At 43.5% G+C, this 21,343-nt stretch overlaps 1 long non-coding RNA gene across 1 annotated transcript; it reads left to right on the top strand.

Annotated features, from left to right (window-relative positions):
- The first annotated feature begins 716 nt into the window (after nucleotides 1-716).
- LOC132231007 (uncharacterized) lies at nucleotides 717-13,783 on the top strand. Its single transcript, XR_009451969.1, has 3 exons — nucleotides 717-1,163; nucleotides 1,883-2,587; nucleotides 13,249-13,783. It is a non-coding gene; the product is annotated as an uncharacterized LOC132231007 (long non-coding RNA).
- The last annotated feature ends 7,560 nt before the right edge of the window (nucleotides 13,784-21,343 follow it).

The raw sequence follows: 21,343 nt of genomic DNA, 5'->3' as shown, positions 1-21,343 counted from the left end.
TCATCCTTCCATTCTGAAGTCTGAAAAACGCTTCCAGTCTCACATGATTTACTAGTATTTGCTATCACTTGATCCAGTAGAGAGTTCTAACTTGTGTAGGCTCGACTCAACAGAGACCTGTTAATGTAATTAGTGCCTGAATATTGCCCGTGTTCATGTGAACTTCGATTTGCCTATTGAGATGGGTGGTCCTCTCTCCCATCATTCGAAATCAGTCCCACAACTTAGCCAAGGCCACAGGACCCAGCTTACAAGGTGCCTAGAGAGGTGTAGCAGTGGCCCAAGGGAATGCTTGGGTGAGCGGGAGAATGCAGACATTTCCTTTCTGTCTGGCAAACTGGTGCCATTTGTTGTAGAGCTGCCCTTGTACAACAGCGAGTGACCACCACCACCACCACCACCCAAAAAAGTGAGAGAGAGAGAGAGAGAGAGAGAGAGAGAGAGAGAGAGAGAGAGAGAGACCTTTACATTTTAATGGCTGTTCACAGTCCTTAGGGAGGGAGTTAGCAGCTTTGGCCTGGAGGCTGCTCCCCCACCTGTCTCCAGGCCCTGCAAGCAGCTGTGTGAGATGGAGACAGCCTCCAAGGAAAGAAGAGGTTCTGTCAGGGCGGAGGGGGAGGGGGTAACTATGGGATTCCTTTCTCACAGACTCACGGGGACAGGACCTGTGTAGCAACTGCAACAAATAGCAAAAGGGACATTAGTCAGGCTTCGTGTTTTGCTCAACTACATGTTAGGTAAAAGATTTCAAGACCCAACTCCAGAGCCACTTTAGAAATGTTTTTTTCCGAAGGAGGAGACAGAGCACACGCGGAGCTGCGAGGGAATCGGGGACCCCGCACCCCGCAGGCGCACGGTGGGCTCTCCTGCCTCGGATGAAACACACAGGTCCCTGCTCTCTCCCGGACCTGCAGTCCCGCGCACAGAACACAGCACTTCCCGGGACAGCGCCTCGAAACTTCGTGATCGGTTTTGCTCGGGGCTGAACAGCACGGGCATTTGTGAAGTTCAAGTTTTTAGAAAAGCCAGCAGAGGCGAGGTCTCCACCGACGCAGATCCAAGCGCGTCCAGGGTGGCCAGGGGTGGCCGCGCCCCAGAGGACGGGGACCCGCGCAGAGGGAAAGAAACGAGCCGGGCAAGAAGATGAAAACCACAGCGAGGAGGTATTTTCGGTATCATTTTAATCACAAAACAGCACGAATGCGGTCTGTGCCTGCGTGCTACCCAAACGCCGATTTGAATACCACGGAACGCGAGTTTGAAAATTTCCATTTTTGTAATTTGCTTTCCTTTGTTCAAGCCAAGACTTGAGAGAAACCTGGCAGCCTTTCTCTGAGTCTGGCACGCTCTCCCCTCAGACGCACTCGGTGGGTTGGGATGTGGAGGGAGACCGCACAAGAGAGAAGGGGAAAGAGCGACGGGAGAGAGGCTGCCAGAGAGCAGAGAGCAGGCCCGCAGCCGCCTGCCAGGGCGTTTGGCTCCACCTGCAGGAATCCGAGGGCAAACCCATCAGGCCCCTCCGCTTCCAGGGACAGCAGGAGGGGCTGGGGGGCCTCTGACCACCGCCTAGAGTTCCCCCGCCTGCAGGAATGGAGTGTAAGGACTTGGGACGCAGGGATTTCCATCACCAGATCAAAAGCCACTACCAGATTCAGCACAGGGATTTATACTTGGAGGAATCAATACAGCATGCCTCCTCCTGCATCCTATGGATTGATTTGAGGGCAAGGGCTGTGTCTGGTCCCCAGTCCAGGCTCGGCACCTAGCTGTGCTCAAGTGTTGAATGAATGAGTGGACAAGCAAATGAACCCGGCGCCCTGAAAAATCAACTCTCAAACAAGAGACCGAATGTCATAAAAACAAACACCCTTTTGTTTTCCAGGTGTATTGACGAGTTGTGGGGCACTTTGTTAGTGGCCAGTTATTTCTTCAAGGACTGGGCACCATGGGGACCAGTCCAGTGTTGCACCTCCAGCCTGAGTAGCAGTAAGAACTACTCACTTCATCGCATGCCCTTATTTTACAGACTAGAGGCCCAATGCACAAAATTCGTGTAAGGGGCTTGGCCCTCCCAGCCATGGCGGCTTGCCTCGGTCCTCATCCTCGCAGGCCCAGCTTCATCCAGAAGGACGTCTGGAAGGTCGTTTGGCTGTCCAATCTAATTAGCATATTACCCTCTTATTGTTATAGATGAGCAAACAGAGGCCTGGAGAGTTTTTACCCAGGTCAATCGGTTTGTTGATGATAGAACTCATTCGGAGCTAAATGTCCCTGACCTTCTCTCTGGTGTTTGTTTTCTGCAGCAAGAGACTGATTCTGCCTTAAGGTAGAGCGGCCTGCATGGCTACACCCACTGATTGGCTGTCTCGGGAGGAAGCTGGCTTCCTCACCTACCTGTTGTCCTGTCCGGGAGCTTCTGTCCCAGCTTCCGCTCTGGGCCAAGGCAGCTGCTGGGGAGGCTCTACTCCAGAACTCACGTGCTGCCTGGAGCTGATGCCAACTGGTGGCTCACCTTGTGAATTCGTTTCCTAAAGCTGACAGGACAGAATCTTTAAGCTCACGGGGTTGGTAAGCCACAAACAGGCAGGTGCGTTGTTTTAACAACACAGGTGTCTTATATCCTATATCTAGCACATCTACTTACCCAAAGTGCTTAATAAGTAGTTCTTAAGTTTCCCAGTGATAGTTATAGATGGTATTTACCAAGTGAAAAAGAATTTTCGCTGTAGGCAGTTAGCACTCACTTTCCAAATAAAATTTTTTAAAAGGTTAAGATTTTACTTATAAATGGGATTCCATTTGCATTGTGTCAGATGAGTGTGATGCAGTGGAAGTTGGAGATCAGAAGATCCATGTTCTAGCCACAACCTGTCTATAAAATGGAAATAATACTGTCAAGGCCTTTGAAAGGAATAAGAATGAGTCATTCTTACAATAAAAATCACAATATTCATGACAGCTTTGAACTATTATGAAGTGCTTACTACATTGCAGGCTCGCTGCTAACCCCTTTAAATGCATTATCTAATTTATTCTCATAACAACCCCACGTGATTGCAGTTATTATCCCATTTTACAGAATGAGAGAAATGAAGCTCAGAGAGTTTAAGATCCTCACCTATGGTGGCAGCTTGCAGTGGGAGGCCAGTGTTGGAACCCAACTCATATCTGACTCTGGACTCTTAAACTTTATATTACTCAACAAATACCTATTGGCTGATCCCATGCTGAAGGCATTCTAATCTCTACCTCTAGTTCTTTCTCCTGGGAACTCTATACTTTTATTTCTAATTACTGAAAGAATATCATTAATTGAATATTCCTCTACTGTTTAAATTTAAAAAGGGCCTAAACCAAACTCCTTTCTTCTGTTCATAAGCTTTACCGAGAGCCATCCATGTTCAAACTTCCAAACTTGGCCTAGGCAGTGCTCTCAGCAGAGGGTGATTTTGCTCTCCAGGGGACATTTGACAATGTCTGGAGATATTTTTGGTTTTCCCAACTGGGGGTAGGGTGGTGCTACTGGCAACTAATTAGTAGAGACCAGAGATGCTGCTAAACAGCCTACAATACACACACCATCCCACCACAATGGAGAATTATTCAGCCCCAAATGTCAATAGGGCTGAGGTTGAAAAACCCTGATTTAAGAATATGAAGATGAACGAAACAGAGACCACCAATAATCAACTGCTATAGGAGATGTATGTATAAATTTGAAGCACAGTTTACAAAGATACCCATGTGGTGATCAAAGAAAGGGTTTTGAGGTCCTTAAAGAGCTATGGGGCTTACTATGGACTGTGGAAGGCTTGTTGGAGGAGGCGGCACTTAGGCACAAAGAAGAGATAAGATCTGGATTCTGGTAAAAAGACAAACAGTGCCCAGGGTGTGGGTGTATGTGAGGAATGCTGGCTTATTTTAATTGGAGTGGAGGAGGTGTGAAGAGGATTAGTGCAGAAAAGGAGACTAGATCAAAGAGCCTTGAGTGCAAAGAAAAGGACTTTAGACTTTATTTGTAAATAATGGGAAGCCATCTAACTTTTTTTAAAGAAGAGCTTGTTGGTTTTTAGAAAGAGAGGAAGGGAGAGGGAGCAAGAGAGAGAGAAACATTGATGTGAGAGTGTAGCAGCATAACATCCATCGGCTGCCTCCTGCACGTCCCCCACTGCGGATGGAGCCTTCAACCTGGGCACGTGCCCTGACTGGGAATCGAACGAGCAACCTTTTGGTGCAGGAGATGCTGTGCAACCAACTGAGCCAAACTGGTCAGGACAGACATCTAACATTTTCACAGGGGGAGTAAGGTGATCAAAATGTTCTGGGTAGATGAATCTAGCAGCTGAATGAAAATGAATTGCACAAATAAAAAGCTAAAGACATAACACTACTGCCATAAGGCTTACTATTTAAAAAGAATCACTTAGCTATTTTTGTTATTATTAGTAACAACCAATAACTGAGTGATTACTGTAATACAAAGCTAAACTCTATATATCCTTACTGAGTGCTCCCCACTGTCACAAGGATTCCCCCCTTTTATAGATAAAGGGACAGTCTTAGAATGGCCAGAAAGTGGCCGAATCAGGTTCTGGCTACCAAAGTCTGTACTCCTCACTGCTTTGGGTGCTGGGTACATGGCTGGGATTCTGAACCTCTTGACCGATCCAGATTGTTCTCCTTCCTAAGACAGGCAAGAGCACGAGGCAGCCCGGACCCCTCTGAGAATGGGAAGGTCCAGGACAAAGAGCCCCGGGAAACATGGTTCTCCTTGGAAGACAAGGCTGACTGTAGGAGAAAGGGAGTGTTTCTCTGGGCTAAATTTTTTTTTTGGGGGGGGGAGGGAGAAGGGAGCACACCCCACAATAGATTCCCTAAATCTATTTGGAGTTAAATTGGTTCCTCCCTGGGGGATGGTAAGTGAGAATAAAAAGGGGACACGGTCTGGGTTGTCTGAAGCAAAGATGGAGCTTCTAATGTCAGGCCTCCCCTGCCTGATGAGGTAGCAGCAAGTAGAAGACAGGGAGTGGGGAACAGAAAGGCTGTGACTCAGAAATTCCTTGTTTACTTGGCTCCTGAACAGAGTGGTAACTGGATCCAGGTGTGTGCTCTGGTTTTGTTTGAGCCTTTTGGCCACAGGCAGGGAAGGAGAGGAAAGACGCTGACCGTATCTATAGACAGAGTAGGTGGCTCTATCAGAATTGGTGGAGGCGCTGACAGAGGCGTGGCCCCAGCGGCTGCGGTGGGCCTCGGTGGGCCTACCACTAGAGTACCTTTGGTGGTGACCAGGGCACAGCTTTTGTCATGAAAGGAGATGCATTGCAAGGGGCTAGAGAAGGAAAGGGCCGGCATGGCGGGCACCACCGAGTAGCCAAGGATCGGTAGGTGGGGTACATGCGAGCCGCTGCTTGAAAACGTCCAGGACAAGCTGAGAGGAGGTGAGGTGGTGGACATTCTCCCGGAGCAGGCAGGGGAAGAGTCGGCTGTGGCATCCCTGCGGTCCAGTGTGACTCTTCATTGCAGGATAATCTTTAAACTGTTTTTGGAAAGTTTGGGGTCTCCAATTTTAATGACAAAGGCCCCAAAAGTCCAGGGTTCCAGTTCTTCTTTCTAAAATGCCACCACTTTAAAGGAACAAAATTTTGCCGTAATCTCTTAGATTTTGATATTCAAATAAGTAGAGTCTTTGTTGTTGTTGTTAGTCCTCACCTGAGAATATTTTTCCCCTTGCTCTTCAGAGAGAGTCAAAGGGAGGGAGGGAAAGAGAGAGAGAGAGAGAGAGAGAGAGAGAGAGAGAAACATCGATGTGAGAGAGACACATGGACTGGTTGCCCACTGCAAGTGCCGGACTCGGGGCAGGGAGAGAAACCACAGCCGAGGTACATACTCTTGACCAGGAACCGAACCTGAGACCCTTCACTGCCCAGGCCAATGCTCTAACCATTGAGCAACTGGCCAGGGCTTGAATGAGTAGACTTTCTTAAAAAAGGACTAGAGTTCCTCAAGGTCAGTGATTGGCTCTGTAACACCAAACTCAGGAGGTGCTCAGAGTAGCTGCTGAGTTTAACTCAGCCCAAGCTTCTTCCAAAACATGCACAGCATACTTGAAATGCATTAATATAATTTTTAAACCCAAATTTTTATTTTCACCTAGTTAAAGAAGAAAAAAAGGCTAACCTCATGCATCAATATGCCTGTTTTCACAAAGCCTTTGCCCACAGTCTGTAAGTTGTCCTAATACTAAGACCAAAAGCCAAAAAGCAAATGTTTTTTCCTCGAGAAAATCTGGAAGAGGTAATTATACTAAAACATACTAACTCAGAAGGATCTGTTTCACTGTTTTTGCTTGTGGAAGTGGCATAATTAGCCAAACATTGTCCTGAGACAAGAATAAGAATCAGAAATCAAGGTTTGCCTTGCCATGGCCTCCCTATTTTGTTGCCCTACATGACGTATTCCTGATGGAAATGAGGCTGTAGACTACAAGCACATTTATCAGGGTTTGAGGGTCCCCAGACAGCGGAAAACATCCCTGGTCACTTCATACACACCCCACCCTTGGAACTAGTGTGCTTGAATCCAATCTGCTGACACTATATTACTTAACCTTGAAGTATTGGGTTGGCTGAAAGTCTTTATTGAGGACCTACTATGCAGACAGTGTAGAATTAGTAGTTCTAGAGTTAAGGAAAAAAAGGCCAAAATAGGACCTGGAACCCCAAAATTTGGCTTATAAGCTAGTTGAAGAAAATGCAGTATATACACATGATTGGAAGACAATATTTGTTCCTCAGATACTTTCTGGGTGCCTACTGTGCGCTAGGCCTCATGATAGACCAGTTGTCGGCAAACCACGGCTCGTGAGCCACATGCGGCTCTTTGGCCCCTTGAGTGTGGCTCTTCCACAAAATACCACGTGCGGGCACGCACATACAGTGCGATTGAAACTTCGTGGCCCATGCGCAGAAGTCGGTTTTCGGCCTAGGCGAGTCTATTTTGAAAAAGTGGCGTTAGAAGAAGTGGGGGGTGTTGGTCGGTCGGGTGACGGGAGATGCGGCGCAGGCAGGCCACGGGATAAGCAGCGCGGGGGAGGTACATTGTTTTGAGGTACATTCGCTGAGGTCGACCCCTTCCAACTCTCCCATCCACACTCGTCTATCTGAAACAAGCATACAAGACGAGTGTGGATGGGAGAGTTGGAAGGGGTCGACCTCAGCGAACGTACCTCAATCAGATTGAGGACGTTTTTAGCAAAGGCCAGCTTAGGTGTAACCTAATTAAGTTAATAACAATGTACCTACCTATATAGTTTAAGTTTAAAAAATTAGGCTCTCAAATGAAATTTCAATCCTCCTCCTCTCCCTCCTCCTCCTCCTCTCCCTCCTCCTCTCTCTCTCTCTCTCTCTCTCTCTCTCTCTCTCTCTCTCTCTCTCTTACCGAACCTGAGACCCTTCAGTCCACAGGCCGACGCTCTATCCACTGAGCCAAATCAACCTGGGCTCTTCTCCTCTCTTCTTTTTCCCTAGCAGAAGGAAAGGAGAGAGGCAAGTGTTTTGAATCAGTACCAAAAGGAGGGAAAAAGAACTCTACATCGACACAGAGCAGTCCAAGTAAGACCCCAGAGGCTTGAAATAGTGTACAAGTTGGGGAATTATGATGTGTTCCAACCATAAAGTGAAAGAAAGGATGGAAGGAGATGAGGTTGGAGAAAGAGGTCCCAGGCTGTCCTCACAGGGAAGTCATTACAAAGCCTCTCTTTCCCACACTCCCTCTTCACTCTCTTTCTCCCTTTCACCAGGTTCACCTATTTGCTTTAAAATAACCCCTCAATTGAAAATTGAAAACAATTCAGGCCTTAGTCAGGATTTTCACCAGACTTACTTAAATGTGTGGTCAGAGCAGGTTTTCTTTTTAAGTCTGTTCTCGTTGCTGCATTGAGAATGGTCTGAGAAGGAATGGACAAGAAAGATTTGGACAGAGCAGTCAGGTGGTGATAGGTAAGAGAGATCATGGTGAACTGAAGTGGTGGTAGCAATAAGATAGGAGTATTGGACAGGTGTGGAAAGTATTTCTAAGGTAGAATTGATAGGTCTTGCTGATGGGTTGAATGATCTTTTACCCTCTCTGCATCCACCCCCTTGGGCATTTAACTTTGAAGTGCCCTCTGCCTCTGTTTCTGGACTTGACCATGTGCCTGGCTTTGGGTAATAGAATGAAGCAGAAGTGCAAGTATGGTGCTTCTAAGTCTACAACTTGAGAGGCCTTGCTCTTCCTTGTGTTTCTGTCATCTCCATGAGGACATTCCTGAGGTAGCCTACTGGCATGGAACAGGTACGTGGCAGAGACTTGAAGTGCCCAGTCAGCCCAGTTGAGACTCGTCTGGATCAGTGGTCCGTAAACCGGGGCTCACGAGCCACATGCGGCTCTTTGGCCCCTTGAGTGTGGCTCTTCCACAAAATACCATGTGCGGGCACGCAAGAGTAGGGCGTGCAAGAGTAGGGCGCACATGCATGAGTTGAGTGAGACTGGCTACAAGACGAGTGTGGATGGGAGAGTTGGAAGGGGTCGACCTCAGCGAACGTACCTCAATCAGATTGAGGACGTTTTTAGCAAAGGCCAGCTTAGGAGTACCCTAATTAATTAAGTTAATAACAATGTACCTACCTATATAGTTTAAGTTTAAAAAACTTGGCTCTCAAAAGAAATTTCTATCGTTGTACTGTTGATATTTGGCTCTGATGACTAATGAGTTTGCCGACCACTGTGATAGACAATAGGGGCAACCAAGGCTGAATTGGTTCCATTTTGTTCCATCCAATACTTGTTATTCATTCAGCACGTAATTTATTATTCATCCAGCATGTAATTATTAAATGCATTTATATTAGAACACTGTTTTGCAAACCTTACTGTATATGTAGGTAAATCACCTGGGATTCTTATTCCAAAGGTCCGGGGTAAGGCCTGAGGGTCAGCATGCCTAGCAAGCTCCCGAGGATTGCCGATGCTGCCAGTCCATGAACCGCACTCTTTGAGTAGTTAGGGACTACACTACACAGAGTGTTAGCCCTCGGTTACATAAAGGCAAATAAGAGAACCATGGCCCCTGCCCTAGTGGAGTTGATACTCTAGCAATGAATATAAATATTAAAGAAGGAATTACAATGAAATGCAATGCTAGGCTAGGGGATGTTCAAAGTCATTTGTAGAGGGGACCTAACTTCACCCAGGAATAAAATAAAAAAACTTTCCCAAGGAGATGTTTAAGCTGGTAGGAATTTGCGAGCAATAAAGGAGGGAGAATGTATTTCAGGCAGAGGGAACAGCATATTTGAAGGACTGCAGGAGAAAGAAAGCTTAGATATTCCACAAATACTTGCTGACTGTTACTATTTGCAGCCTCTGTACTGGGTATAAGACCATGCCCTGGAGGGAGCGCATTTGGAGAGACAGACATGACATTAGACGGTTTCAAAATAACATGGCATGAGTTCCAATAGTGAGCACAGGGTGCCAGGTAATCCTAACCCAGCCCAGGTGAGAGGACACTTGAACTGAACCTTGTCAGCTGAGCAGGAATAAGGCAAGAGAAAAAGAGGCGGCAAGGTGGGAGAGCCAGTCCTCCCCTCTGCTGACGCAGTCTGTGGGGAAGTTGTGCCATATGATCTTGATTTTACTATATTACAATAATTGTCTGGGAGTAGTGCCTGGCACAGAGTAGGCACTCATTAAATATGTTGAATGGATGAAAATATAAATGTTGTGTTAGTGATAGGGTCAGGATAGCCTAGACACAGGGTGGGGCAAAAGTAGGTTGACAGTTCTTTGTGTGGTAAGTAATACAATAATTAATAAACAATAATACCAGAATAAACTCTGTTTCACGTACTCACAACTGTCAGCCTGCTTTTGCCCCACCCTGTATAATTGGGTACTAAACTGAGTGCTGCCAACTCCAAGGGCCCTGGGAGCTCAGAGCACAAGAAGCTCCAGGAGACTGTAAACAAGAAATGGGCTTGAAGAAAGGGGACATCCTTAGACATCCATCCTGAGAAGGAGGAACCACCCATCTGCTGAGTGACTGGGAGAGAGAATGGGAAGCAAGCACCAGGTAGGGTTTCTTAGTCCAGGGCCCATGGAGCTTCTGGGACATCGATGAAGTCCCAGAGATGATATGCAAAAATCTCAGGTATATATGTGCAGGGCTATTTTTCTGGGGAAAGGAACTTGAACTTTTGTCAGATGGTCAAAGGAATCCAATGACCCAAACTAGGCTAAGACCCTGTAGGTAGCCTATGAATCACTTACGGGCTACAAATAGTTATGCCAATAGAACCGCAACACAGAAAACCCTGGGTCTGAGTCAGCTGGAGTGGTTCCAGCCCTGTCTTTCAGAGGCATTTTAGCATTTCCCTGCTTCTGCTTATCAATCCAGACCTGTCCATGTTGTCAGGGTGTCCTCAGCAGCCAATGGAGGTGCCTCCTTCCCCAGGCTATTTACATGGACCGTAGTCTCTCCTTCTAATGAGTTTGCAGTGGGAACAATGCCCTCTTGTTCGACTGTCAATCATTTACATTTCTCTGATCTTTTCTGGAAGTTTCTGTTGAGCAGCAATTGCTGCAGTCACCTGAGCATTGAACAGGCCACTAACTGGAACAGATGAAACAAATATACTGGAGAAGGGGGCTGTATGCTTATGGACTGCAGTACATCATGGGCATGCGTAATGGACCGGGCACTTTTCCACCCTCCTGCTTATGCTATCACAGTGAACACAACATTTACATATCTGGAAGAAAAAAGGATTTTATGAGTCATTAATAATAGATGCAGAGAATTTTTCTGTTATGCGTAAACATTTCCATGGCTTAACTTTGTACCCATTTTGGTTCAAAATATCTACAGTGTTTGCCCCTTACCATCTTCCTTCTAAAATACACTGGTGGTAATTGAAATGGTTCTTTTTCAATCAAGAATTAGGGGTTTGTTAAATAGCAATGAGGAAGTCTCCTATTTGAGGATACAGGCAATGGTTAAAGTTCTTAGAATAGAATAACTTTAGAGCAGAAACCTTAGCCACCAGGTTGTACTAAGAGAAGTATCATGTACAGAACAAGGAAAGCAATAGTCCTTGCTCCTCAGGGCTAGACACACCGCGTAGGAAGTATTTTTCAGATCCGGCACTTAATGCCATGTTATAAGAGGGATAACAATAGGTGCGTGAAGCTGGTAAGCTCTCTTGAAATGAAGGTGAGTGGTGATACCTAACACTCGTGGAGTCCTTGCTCAGGGCGTGGCTCTGCGCTTGGCATCCACATTTAATCTTCATAACCACCCTATGAGGGCACCACTGCTATTATCTCCATTTGACAAATAAAGAAACTCAGGGTCATGCAGAGAGTCCGTGGAGGAACTGGAATTGCATGTGTTCTGTCTGACCCCAGGGGACCCACCATGTCGGCAGTGGGTATATTTTCCATTAATCTTGCTAAAGATGATTGGTAATTATGACAAGGAAATCATTGCCACTATGTGAATGTGTGTGTGTGTGTGTGCACCAGTCTTGATTAAAACACACACACTTCCAGGGTAGTGACCATGTTAATTATGTACATATTTACTCCTCAGGCCTAGCACAGAGCTGGGCATATGGCAGGTCTTTCTTCTAGCTTTGCTGAATAAAATAACAAGTTTGGAAATGCTTCAAAAACCAACTCACCCATCAAATTATTGAGAGTGTGGGGACAAAAAGACAGTCTTGGGGTGTGAATTGTTACAGTCATTATAGAGGACACTTTGGAAGTAATTATCAAAATGTGTAAACCCCTCGACCACTGTAGTTACATGTCTAGAAACCTATTTGATCTATTCCACAGAAATACTGACACAGTAATCAACAAACGACAAGTGCTGGCGAGGATATGGAGAAAAAGGAACCCTCATGCACTGCTGGTGGGAATGCAGACTGGTGCAGCCACTGTGAAAAACAGTATTGGGTTCCCTCAAAAAATTAAAAATGGAACCCCCATTTGACCCAATAATCCCACTTCTAGGAATATATCTCAAGAAACTAGAAACACCAATCAGAAAGGATATATGCACCCCTATATTCATAGCAGTGCAATTTACCATAGCTAAGATTTGGAAACAGCCTAAGTGCCCATCAGCAGATGAGTGGATCAAAAAACTGTGGTACACCTATACAACGGAATGCTACGCTGCAGTAAAAAAGAAGGGACTCTTACCATTTGCAACAGCATGGATGGACCTGGAGAGCATTATGCTAAGTGAAATAAGCTAGTCGGAGAAAGATATATATCACATGATCTCACTCATTTGTGGAATATAATGAACATAAACTGATGAACAAAAATAGAGCCAGAGTCATAGAAGCATCGAACAGACTGTCCAACCTAAGAGGGAAGGCAGGGGAAGGGGTGGTAAAAGATAAACCAAAGGACTTGTATGCATTCAAATGAGCATAACCAATGGACACAGACATTAGGGGGGTGAGGCATGTGCTGGGGGATGGGAGCGACTGGGGAGAGGTCAATGGGGGAAAAGGGAGACTTATGTAATACTTTAAACAATAAAGAATTTAAATTTTAAAAAATAAAAAGAAATACTGATACAGTGTTACACAAAGATTTTATCAGTATATATGTGTGTAAATACACACATGAAAAAATATATATGTGCATATATATAGGCATAGACACAAAGATATATATATTTATATGCAAAGATGTATACACAAAAATATATGGAATATATATGTGCATATGTATTCATTACAGTTCTGGATGTATTTGCAAAATCAAATGGCAGCAACCTAAATGTCCAACAGGGAATAATTTTTTTTAATTATGGTACAACCACACAATGAAATAATATGTAGCCATTAAAATGTTAAAGTATATGTATTAGGTTGATTACATGAAACTGCCATTTCTTTCCTGTTTAGATCTATAGAAATAGCATTTTCATACAGTTCAATTCGATATATGTACAGACATGAAAAACGTCAAAACATATTGGAAGCTGAAAAACACAAGTTGCAGAACAGCACATATAGTATGGCACATAATATAATAAACAAAATATAATGAACAAGAAAGAGGCTCACTAACAAGCTAACAAGGTTATTGGCGGGGGGCGGGGGGCCTTGAACAATGAGAATTTTTTTTGCAATTTGTTTTTAAAATGTATTTACTAAAATAATTACAAAGTATTTATGTATTTTAGAGACAGTTTTTCTGAACTACAAATTTTCCAAACTCCCGGAATCACCATATTTCTCCACTGGCATAGAGGAAGAGGATGATGAAGAATTAAGCCTTCATTGTTCGTGCCAAGAAACCCAGATTATTATGAGAACTAGGTAAAAGGCCGCACTTTTTCTTGGATTATCTCGAGACAATTGCCTGAACATTTCCTGCTTACTTTTCCTGTTTGAACCTGGCTTTTGAGATTAACATGAGTTGATCTGGTTTTCTGTGATTCAGAAATGCACAGAACTTGGCAGGCAAAGAAGTACAAAGAGAGGAAGAAAAGGAAAGGGGAACAGGGCAGGGAGTGGAGGAAGATGGGCAGAACCTGAGAAGGCTTTATAAAGTAATAGAATACATCCCTTACCTTCAGGGAACAAAGGAGCAAAGCTGATGGGAGGCAACAGACATTCTCCTTCCCAAACCATGAAAGCAAAAACACTCTACACCCCTCACTCCAAGGAGTGGCTCCGACCTCTTACTGGAATCTCTGCAATAAAAGAAATTTTTTCTCTGTTTCCTTAGATGATGGTGTTTCCTTAGTTACCAAGTACTATCAAGTTTGAGTTATCCAACTTGTCAGTTTCTCTTGATTCTTATTTCTCTAAATCAACTTTATGGAGGTAGAGTTTACATGTGGTAAAATGCACCCATTTTCATTGCACGTAGCCATGTGATTCACTCATAGAACCACCGCCAGAATCAGTTTTGGATGATGTTCCTCTGTCTTATCTTCCCTATTCAAGTCCTCATCAGATTGGATGAAGTCTACCCACAGTGGGGAGGGCCATCTGCTTTACTGAACCACTGATCCAAATGTTAATCTCACCTGGAAATAATACCTTCACAGACACATGCAACATGGTGTTTACTCTGGCACCTCATGTCCCAGTCAAGTTGACACATAAAATTAACCATCAAATGAAGAAAAGAGGATAGGAAGGAAGAAGGAAGGGAGGGAGGAGGAAGAGAGGGTAGGAAGGAGGGAGGGAGGAAGAGAGAGAGGAAGGGAAGGAAGATATTTTGGACCACAGGTGGCTGTTACATTGCAAAAGATGGTCAGGGATAGTCTCTGAAAAGTGATGACATTGAACTGAGACCTGAATACCTTGAAGTTGCCAGCCATGTGCAGGTCCAGGGACAGTGAGTTCCAGGTGGAGGGCAAAGCAAATGCAAGACAGCGAGGCAGACAAGGCCATGGTGCCTTTGAGGAACAGAGGGAAGCCAGTATGGTCCAAACATGATGACCAAGGGCTTTCTGCTACTGGACAATTTACTCTTCACCTGTGTTAGTTTTCTCCTGCTGTGCAACAGATTATCACAAACTTAGCAGCTTGACACAGACCCGCTTGTTGTCTTATAGTTTCTGTGGGTGTGGAGCACCCACAAGTTAGCTGGATCCCTTGCTCGGGATCTCACAAGATTGCGATCCTGATGTCATCCAGGCTGCATTCGCATCTGGAGGTTCAGTGAGAGAAGAATCCACGCCCACGCTCGCTTAGGGTGTTGGCAGAATTCAGTTTCTTGAAGCTGTACTATTTATGTTGGCTTCTTTCTTCGTATCAGTTTGCTTTTGGAGAGCACTTTGTAGTTGGAAAATGCTTTTCCATTCTGAAGTTAACCACAAACATGCTCCTACTATTCTCAGCTAAGGATTCTGCCACTCAAATAGTTGTCCAAACCAAAATCCTGAAATGAAAGTCACCCTTGATTCCTCAACTCAATGGCAAGTACTATGGGCTCCACATCCAAAATAAATCCCAAATCCAGTAACTACTTTCCAGTTCACAGTCACCTCCATTATCCAAGGCACTGTCGTCTCTGACCCAGCCAACTGCGATGCTGTTCTCACTGCTCTCACTAGTCCTTCCCAAACCCATTCTCCACTGAGCAGTCAGGGTGGTCTGTATACAATGAAAATAAGATCATGTCACTTCCTCCCTCAAAATCTTCCCAGGACTCTCATTGTTATTATAGCAAAATCCAAATTCCAATCCCTCCAGAATCTGGCCCTGCTTACTTTTCCGATTCTATATTCTGACCCTGTTTTCTGCTGCCTGTGGATCATGGGCAAATTCCCTAATCTTCCTGAGCCTCGGTTTCTTTGTCTGTAAATTGGGGGGGTTTTGAGTTGTGATTGATCTATGTGAAGCAGTCCTCCTTGCTTCTCCCTATGTCTCCCTCTAGTGAAGAAAAATTGTAGCCCAGTTCATTTTCTCCCCTCTCCGATTTATCTTTTACTCTCTTCAACAACCATTTTTGATACCCAATCATGTGCTGCATCTTATTATTCCTCAATTACTTTGTATGCATGAGTCATGACCTCCCAAGGAGGCTGAGGACAGACAGCCATATTTTTATACTTCTTGGGGTTCCCCCCAAAGGATTTAGGTCAGTCCAGGGCACCCAGCAAGCGTACAGTAAACCAGTAAAACCTGCCAAATTAAATTTACGATCCATCATCATCAGAGTAACTTGAAACTGCCTATACTCAATGAACTGTCATTTAACTGGAGTTTCTCGTAAAAGGGCCCCCTTTCTACTAATATCCATTTTCAAGTTTTAAAAAAAAGTACTGACTACAAAGCCCTTTGCTTTTAAAAAGAAACCTTTTCATGCACGTCACGTTTACATTTGAAACACAACTTCCTAAGCAAGGGGGCGGGGGGGGGGGAGAGAGAGAGAGAGAGAGAGAGAGAGAGAGAGAGAGAGAGAGAGAGAGAGGGAAGAATAAGAAAGGAAAAATGAAGCATCCTCAATTGCACAATTCAGGTATTGTTCCCTATCTCTAAAGCCCAGACATACTGAGCCCAAGTCACCCCTTTCCTTTCTCAAATGCCTATCCATTTTTGCATCCAAGAATTAAGATTTTTAAAGGTTAACTTTTAAAAGAAATGAATCCCAAATCTGCATGTGAACTGTAAGGTTCTCATTTCAAGTGGATACAGGTTAGAATATGTTTGACCGTAAAAGCATAAAGGCTAGAATAAAGTGCCGTGAAGAATCTATTGGAAGAAATGGGATCAGATAGATGTGGTGCACTTCTCCTAAGTGCATACCACTTAACTGCATAATCAGTTGGTGCTCCCAAGAATTATGCAGTCTCTGTCTGGCCCCCATTAGATTGAATGTGTTGCTACTCCAGTTAATTGCATATCTGCAAATTGCATAATTCAGCTCTATGCACCCTGCACCGAGTTCCGAATGCCATCCGGTACAATGTAATCAAACTCGGGAAGTGAAGAGCTGGAATACTTATGAGATCCTGCCCATTTGTCACACTTGGTTTGGAGAGTCGGTGCGGGAAAGTAGGCAGCCCATTGGTCACAGGCCTGTGGGCTTTGGATTCCTGTCCACCCTCTCCCCTTCCACAACACAACCTCATGTCTCCAACCAAAAATTAATTTTAAATAGGTCCAAAAGAAAACATACATTAAATTAGGTCATTACAAATATGATTAATACCATTGAACTATAGTGTGCCCCCCCAAAACAGGATGTCAGCATGGGAAAATTTTATTAAAAAATAAGAAATATCACTCCTAACAATGGTGCTCTCCTTCCCAGGACTGACATTATTTGTGCGGCAGAGCAGAAAACCAGGGACTAGGCTTCCTGCTGCCATGAACTAGCTGGGCAAGCCTCTTCACCTCTCCCGGCCTTAGTGCTCTCTTCTGTACAATGGGAAAAGTAGCTCTAACCTTGTCTACGTCACTGAGCTGCTGTGGGGGTGAAATGCAACCCTGCTTGGTTACCTACAAGGTAAGGTTGAAATCGATTGCCAGATACACCAGATGAGGCTAATGGGCTCCGAGTCAAAGAACAGGGAGACTCTGGGGAGCTGGTAGAAACACTTCAGTAAGGAGCCGGGGCAGCAGAAAGTAGTAAAATAGAAATGAGAAGAAAGAAGTGCTACTGACTTCATGGCAAACCCTGCAAGGACCAGGTGTTGTCCTTGGTTTCAGTTCAGTTCTTACTCTGCAAAGATTCAATGCTCTTTCACACACACACACACACACACACACACACACACACACACACACATCATGCAATGAGATCCTCGTTTGCAGAAATAGCAGCATAATAAGTAATAAGTTCAGTTGTAAAGAAAAAAGTACCCCATCACCCAATGCTCCAAGCTATCCAAACATCAGAAGGAAGGATTTGACACGCAGGTGCCTGCCTGTTGGAATCCAGAGGAAATGCTCATATGCCAACTCGCACAGTTGGAGCGCAGCCCAAAAACTTCAAAGGTCTCACTTTGCTCTTCGCAGATTTCCTCCCACAGGTGTTTTACCCTCAATGTGTATCTGTTAAGACAATGAGCGATATATCTTAGATACCTGAGTCATCTGGAGGAGTCTTTTTTTTTTTTTTTTTTTTTTTGTTTTGTTTTGTTTTGTTTTTTTAAGTTAAAAATCCCATTTTATTTTTCCTCTAGAGTAACACTTCCTTAAAATACAAATAACCGTGGTACAAGGCCCAACATAGTGTTGTGGTTTTTTTTTTTTTTTTTTTTTTTTTTTTTTTTTATTGCTTAAAGTATTACAAAGGATATTACATATGTATCCATTTTATCCCCCCGCCCTAGACAGTCCCCTAGCCTCCCCTATCACCCAGTGTCTTATGTCCATTGGTTATGCTTATATGCATGCATACAAGTCCTTTAGTTGATCTCTTACCCCCCTACCTCCTGCCCCCCAACCCTCCCCGGCCTTCCCGCTGCAGCTCGACAATCTGTTTGAGGCAGCTCTGCCTCTGTATCTATTATTGTTCAAAAGTTTATAATGGTCTCTATTGTCCACGAATGAGTGAGATCATGTGGTATTTTTCCTTTATTGACTGGCTTATTTCACTTAGCATAATGCTCTCCAGTTCCATCCATGACGTTGCAAATGGTAAGAGTTCCTTCCTTTTTACAGCAGCATAGTATTCCATCGTGTAGATGTACCACAGTTTTCTAATCCATTCATCTACTGATGGGCACTTAGGCTGTTTCCAGATCTTAGCTATGGTGAATTGTGCTGCTATGAACATAGGGGTGCATATATCCTTTCTGATTGGTGTTTCTGGTTTCTTGGGATATATTCCTAGAAGTGGGATCACAGGGTCAAATGGGAGTTCCATTTTCAGTTTTTTAAGGAAACTCCATACTTTCTTCCATAGTGGCTGCACCAGTCTGCATTCCCACCAGCAGTGCACAAGTGTTCCTTTTTCTCCACATCCTCTCCAGCACTTGTCGTTTGTTGATTTGTTGATGATAGCCAGTCTGACAGGTGTGAGATGGTACCTCATTGCTGTTTTGATTTGCATCTCTCGGATGATTAGTGACTTTGAGCATGTTTTCATATGTCTCTTGGCTTTCTGAATGTCCTCTTTTGAAAGGTGTCTATTTAGGTCCTTTGCCCATTTTTTGATTGGATTGTTTATCTTTCTTTTGTTAAGTTGTATGAGTTCCCTATAAATTTTGGAGATTAGGCCCTTATCAGATATGTCATTGGCAAATATGTTTTCCCACACAGTGGGTTTTCTCATTGTTTTGTTGATGGTTTCTTTTGCTGTGCAGAAGCTTTTTATTTTGATGTAGTCCCATTTGTTCATTTTTTCTTTAGTTTCAAGTGCCCTAGGAGCTGTATCAGTGAAGAAATTGCTTCGGCATATGTCTGAGATTTTCTTGCCTTTGGATTCTTCTAGAATTTTTATGGTATCCTGTCGTACATTTAAGTCCTGTATCCATTTTGAGTTTATTTTTGTGTATGGTGTAAGTTGGTGGTCTAGTTTCATTTTCTTGCATATATCTGTCCAATTTTCCCAACACCATTTATTGAAGAGACTATCTTGGCTCCATTGTATGTTCTTGCCTCCTTTGTCAAATATTAATTGAGCATATTGGTTCGGGCCGATTTCTGGGCTCTCTATTCTATTCCATTGATCTATGTGCCTATTCTTGTGCCAGTACCAGGCAGTTTTGAGAACAGTGGCTTTGTAATACAACTTGATATCTGGTATTGAGATCCCACCTACTTTGTTCTTTTTCAGGATTGCTGCAGCTATTCGGGGTCTTTTTTTATTCCAGATGAATTTTTGGAAAGTTCGTTCTAGATCTCTGAAGTATGCTGTTGGTACTTTAATGGGAAGTGCGTTGAATTTATAGATTGCTTTGGGTAGTATGGACATTTTGATGATGTTGATTCTACCAATCCATGAACACGGTATGTTCTTCCATCTGTTTATGTCTTCCTCTATGGCTTTTTTCAACGTCCTGTAGTTTTCTGAGTATAGGTCTTTTACCTCTTTAGTTAAGTTTATTCCTAGGTAGCTTAGTTTTTTTGGTGCAATGGTAAACGGGATTGTTTTTATAATCTCTCTTTCTGAAAGTTCACTATTGGTGTATAGAAATGCCTCAGATTTCTTGGGGTTAATTTTGTATCCTGCTACATTGCCAAATTCATGTATTAAGTCTAGTAGCTTTTTGATGGAATCTCTAGGGTTTTGTATGTATAATATCATGTCGTCTGCAAATAAGGACAGTTTTACTTCCTCTTTTCCAATTTGGATGCCTTTTATTTCTTCTTCTTGCCGAATTGCAATGGCTAACACTTCCAGTACTATGTTGAACAGGAGTGGTGAGAGGGGGCATCCCTGTCTTGTTCCTGTTCTTAGGGGAAATGGTGTTAGTTTTTGTCCGTTGAGTATGATGTTGGCTGTGGGCCTGTCATATATGGCTTTTATTATGTTGAGGTATGATCCTTCTACTCCCACCTTGCTGAGAGTTTTTATCAAAAATGGGTGTTGAATTTTGTCAAATGCTTTTTCTGCATCAATTGATATGACCATGTGGTTTTTTTCTTTCAATTTGTTTATGTGATGTATCACGTTTATTGATTTGCGGATATTGTACCATCCTTGCATCCCTGGGATAAATCCTACTTGGTCATGGTGTATGATCTTTCTGATGTACTGCTGGATCCGATTTGCTAAGATTTTGTTGAGGATTTTGGCATCTATGTTCATGAGGGATATTGGCCTGTAATTCTCTTTCATTGTGTTGTCTTTACCTGGTTTTGGTATTAGGGTGATGCTGGCTTCATAGAATGAGCCTGGAAGTGTTCCTTCCTCTTGAATTTTTTGTAGTAGTCTGAGGAGGATAGGTTTTAGTTCTTCCTTGAATGTTTGGTAAAACTCCCCTGTGAAGCCGTCTGGTCCTGGGCTTTTGTTTGATGGAAGCTTTTTGATGACTGCTTCAATTTCTTCCATAGTAATTGGCCTGTTGAGATTTTTAGATTCTTCCTGATTGAGTTTTGGAATGCTGTATTTTTCTAGGAATTTGTCCATTTCCTCCAGGTTGTCTAGTTTGTTGGAGTAAAGCTGTCCATAGTATTTTTTAACAATCATTTGTATTTCTGTGGGGTCTGTTGTTATTTCGCCTCTATCGTTTCTGATTTTATTTATTTGGGTCCTCTCTCTCTGCTTCTTGGTGAGTCTGGCTAGAGGTTTATCAATCTTGTTTATCCTTTCAAAGAACCAGCTCTTGGTTTCATTGATTTTCTGTATTGTTTTTTTGGTCTCTATGTCATTTATTTCTGCTCTAATCTTTATTATCTCCTTCCTTCTGCTCACTCTGGGATTTTCTTGTTGCTCTCTTTCTAATTCTTTGAGTTGTAGAGTTAGATGATTTACTACCATTTTTTCTTGTTTTTTGAGATAGGCCTGTAGAGCTATAAACTTCCCTCTCAGGACTGCTTTCAATGTGTCCCATAGGTTTTGGATTGTTGTGTTTTCATTGTCATTAGTTTCCAGGATGTTTTTAATTTCTTCTTTGATCTCATTGGTAACCCAATCAATATTTAATAGCATGCTATTCAGCTTCCAGGTGTTTGAGTATTTTGGGTTGTTTTTATTGTAGTTTATTTCTAATATTATGCCATCGTGGTCTGCGAAGACGCTTTTTATGATTTCAATCTTCTTGAATTTGGGGATACTTTGCTTGTGACCCAATATGTGGTCTATTTTTGAATATGTCCCATGAGCACCTGAGAAGAACGTATATTCTCTGGCTTTGGGGTGAAGTGTT

This window comes from Myotis daubentonii, chromosome 3 (genome assembly GCF_963259705.1).
Source record: "Myotis daubentonii chromosome 3, mMyoDau2.1, whole genome shotgun sequence".
In the NCBI taxonomy this organism is placed as follows: domain Eukaryota; kingdom Metazoa; phylum Chordata; class Mammalia; order Chiroptera; family Vespertilionidae; genus Myotis; species Myotis daubentonii.
This window is presented reverse-complemented; position numbering and strand designations above follow the sequence as displayed.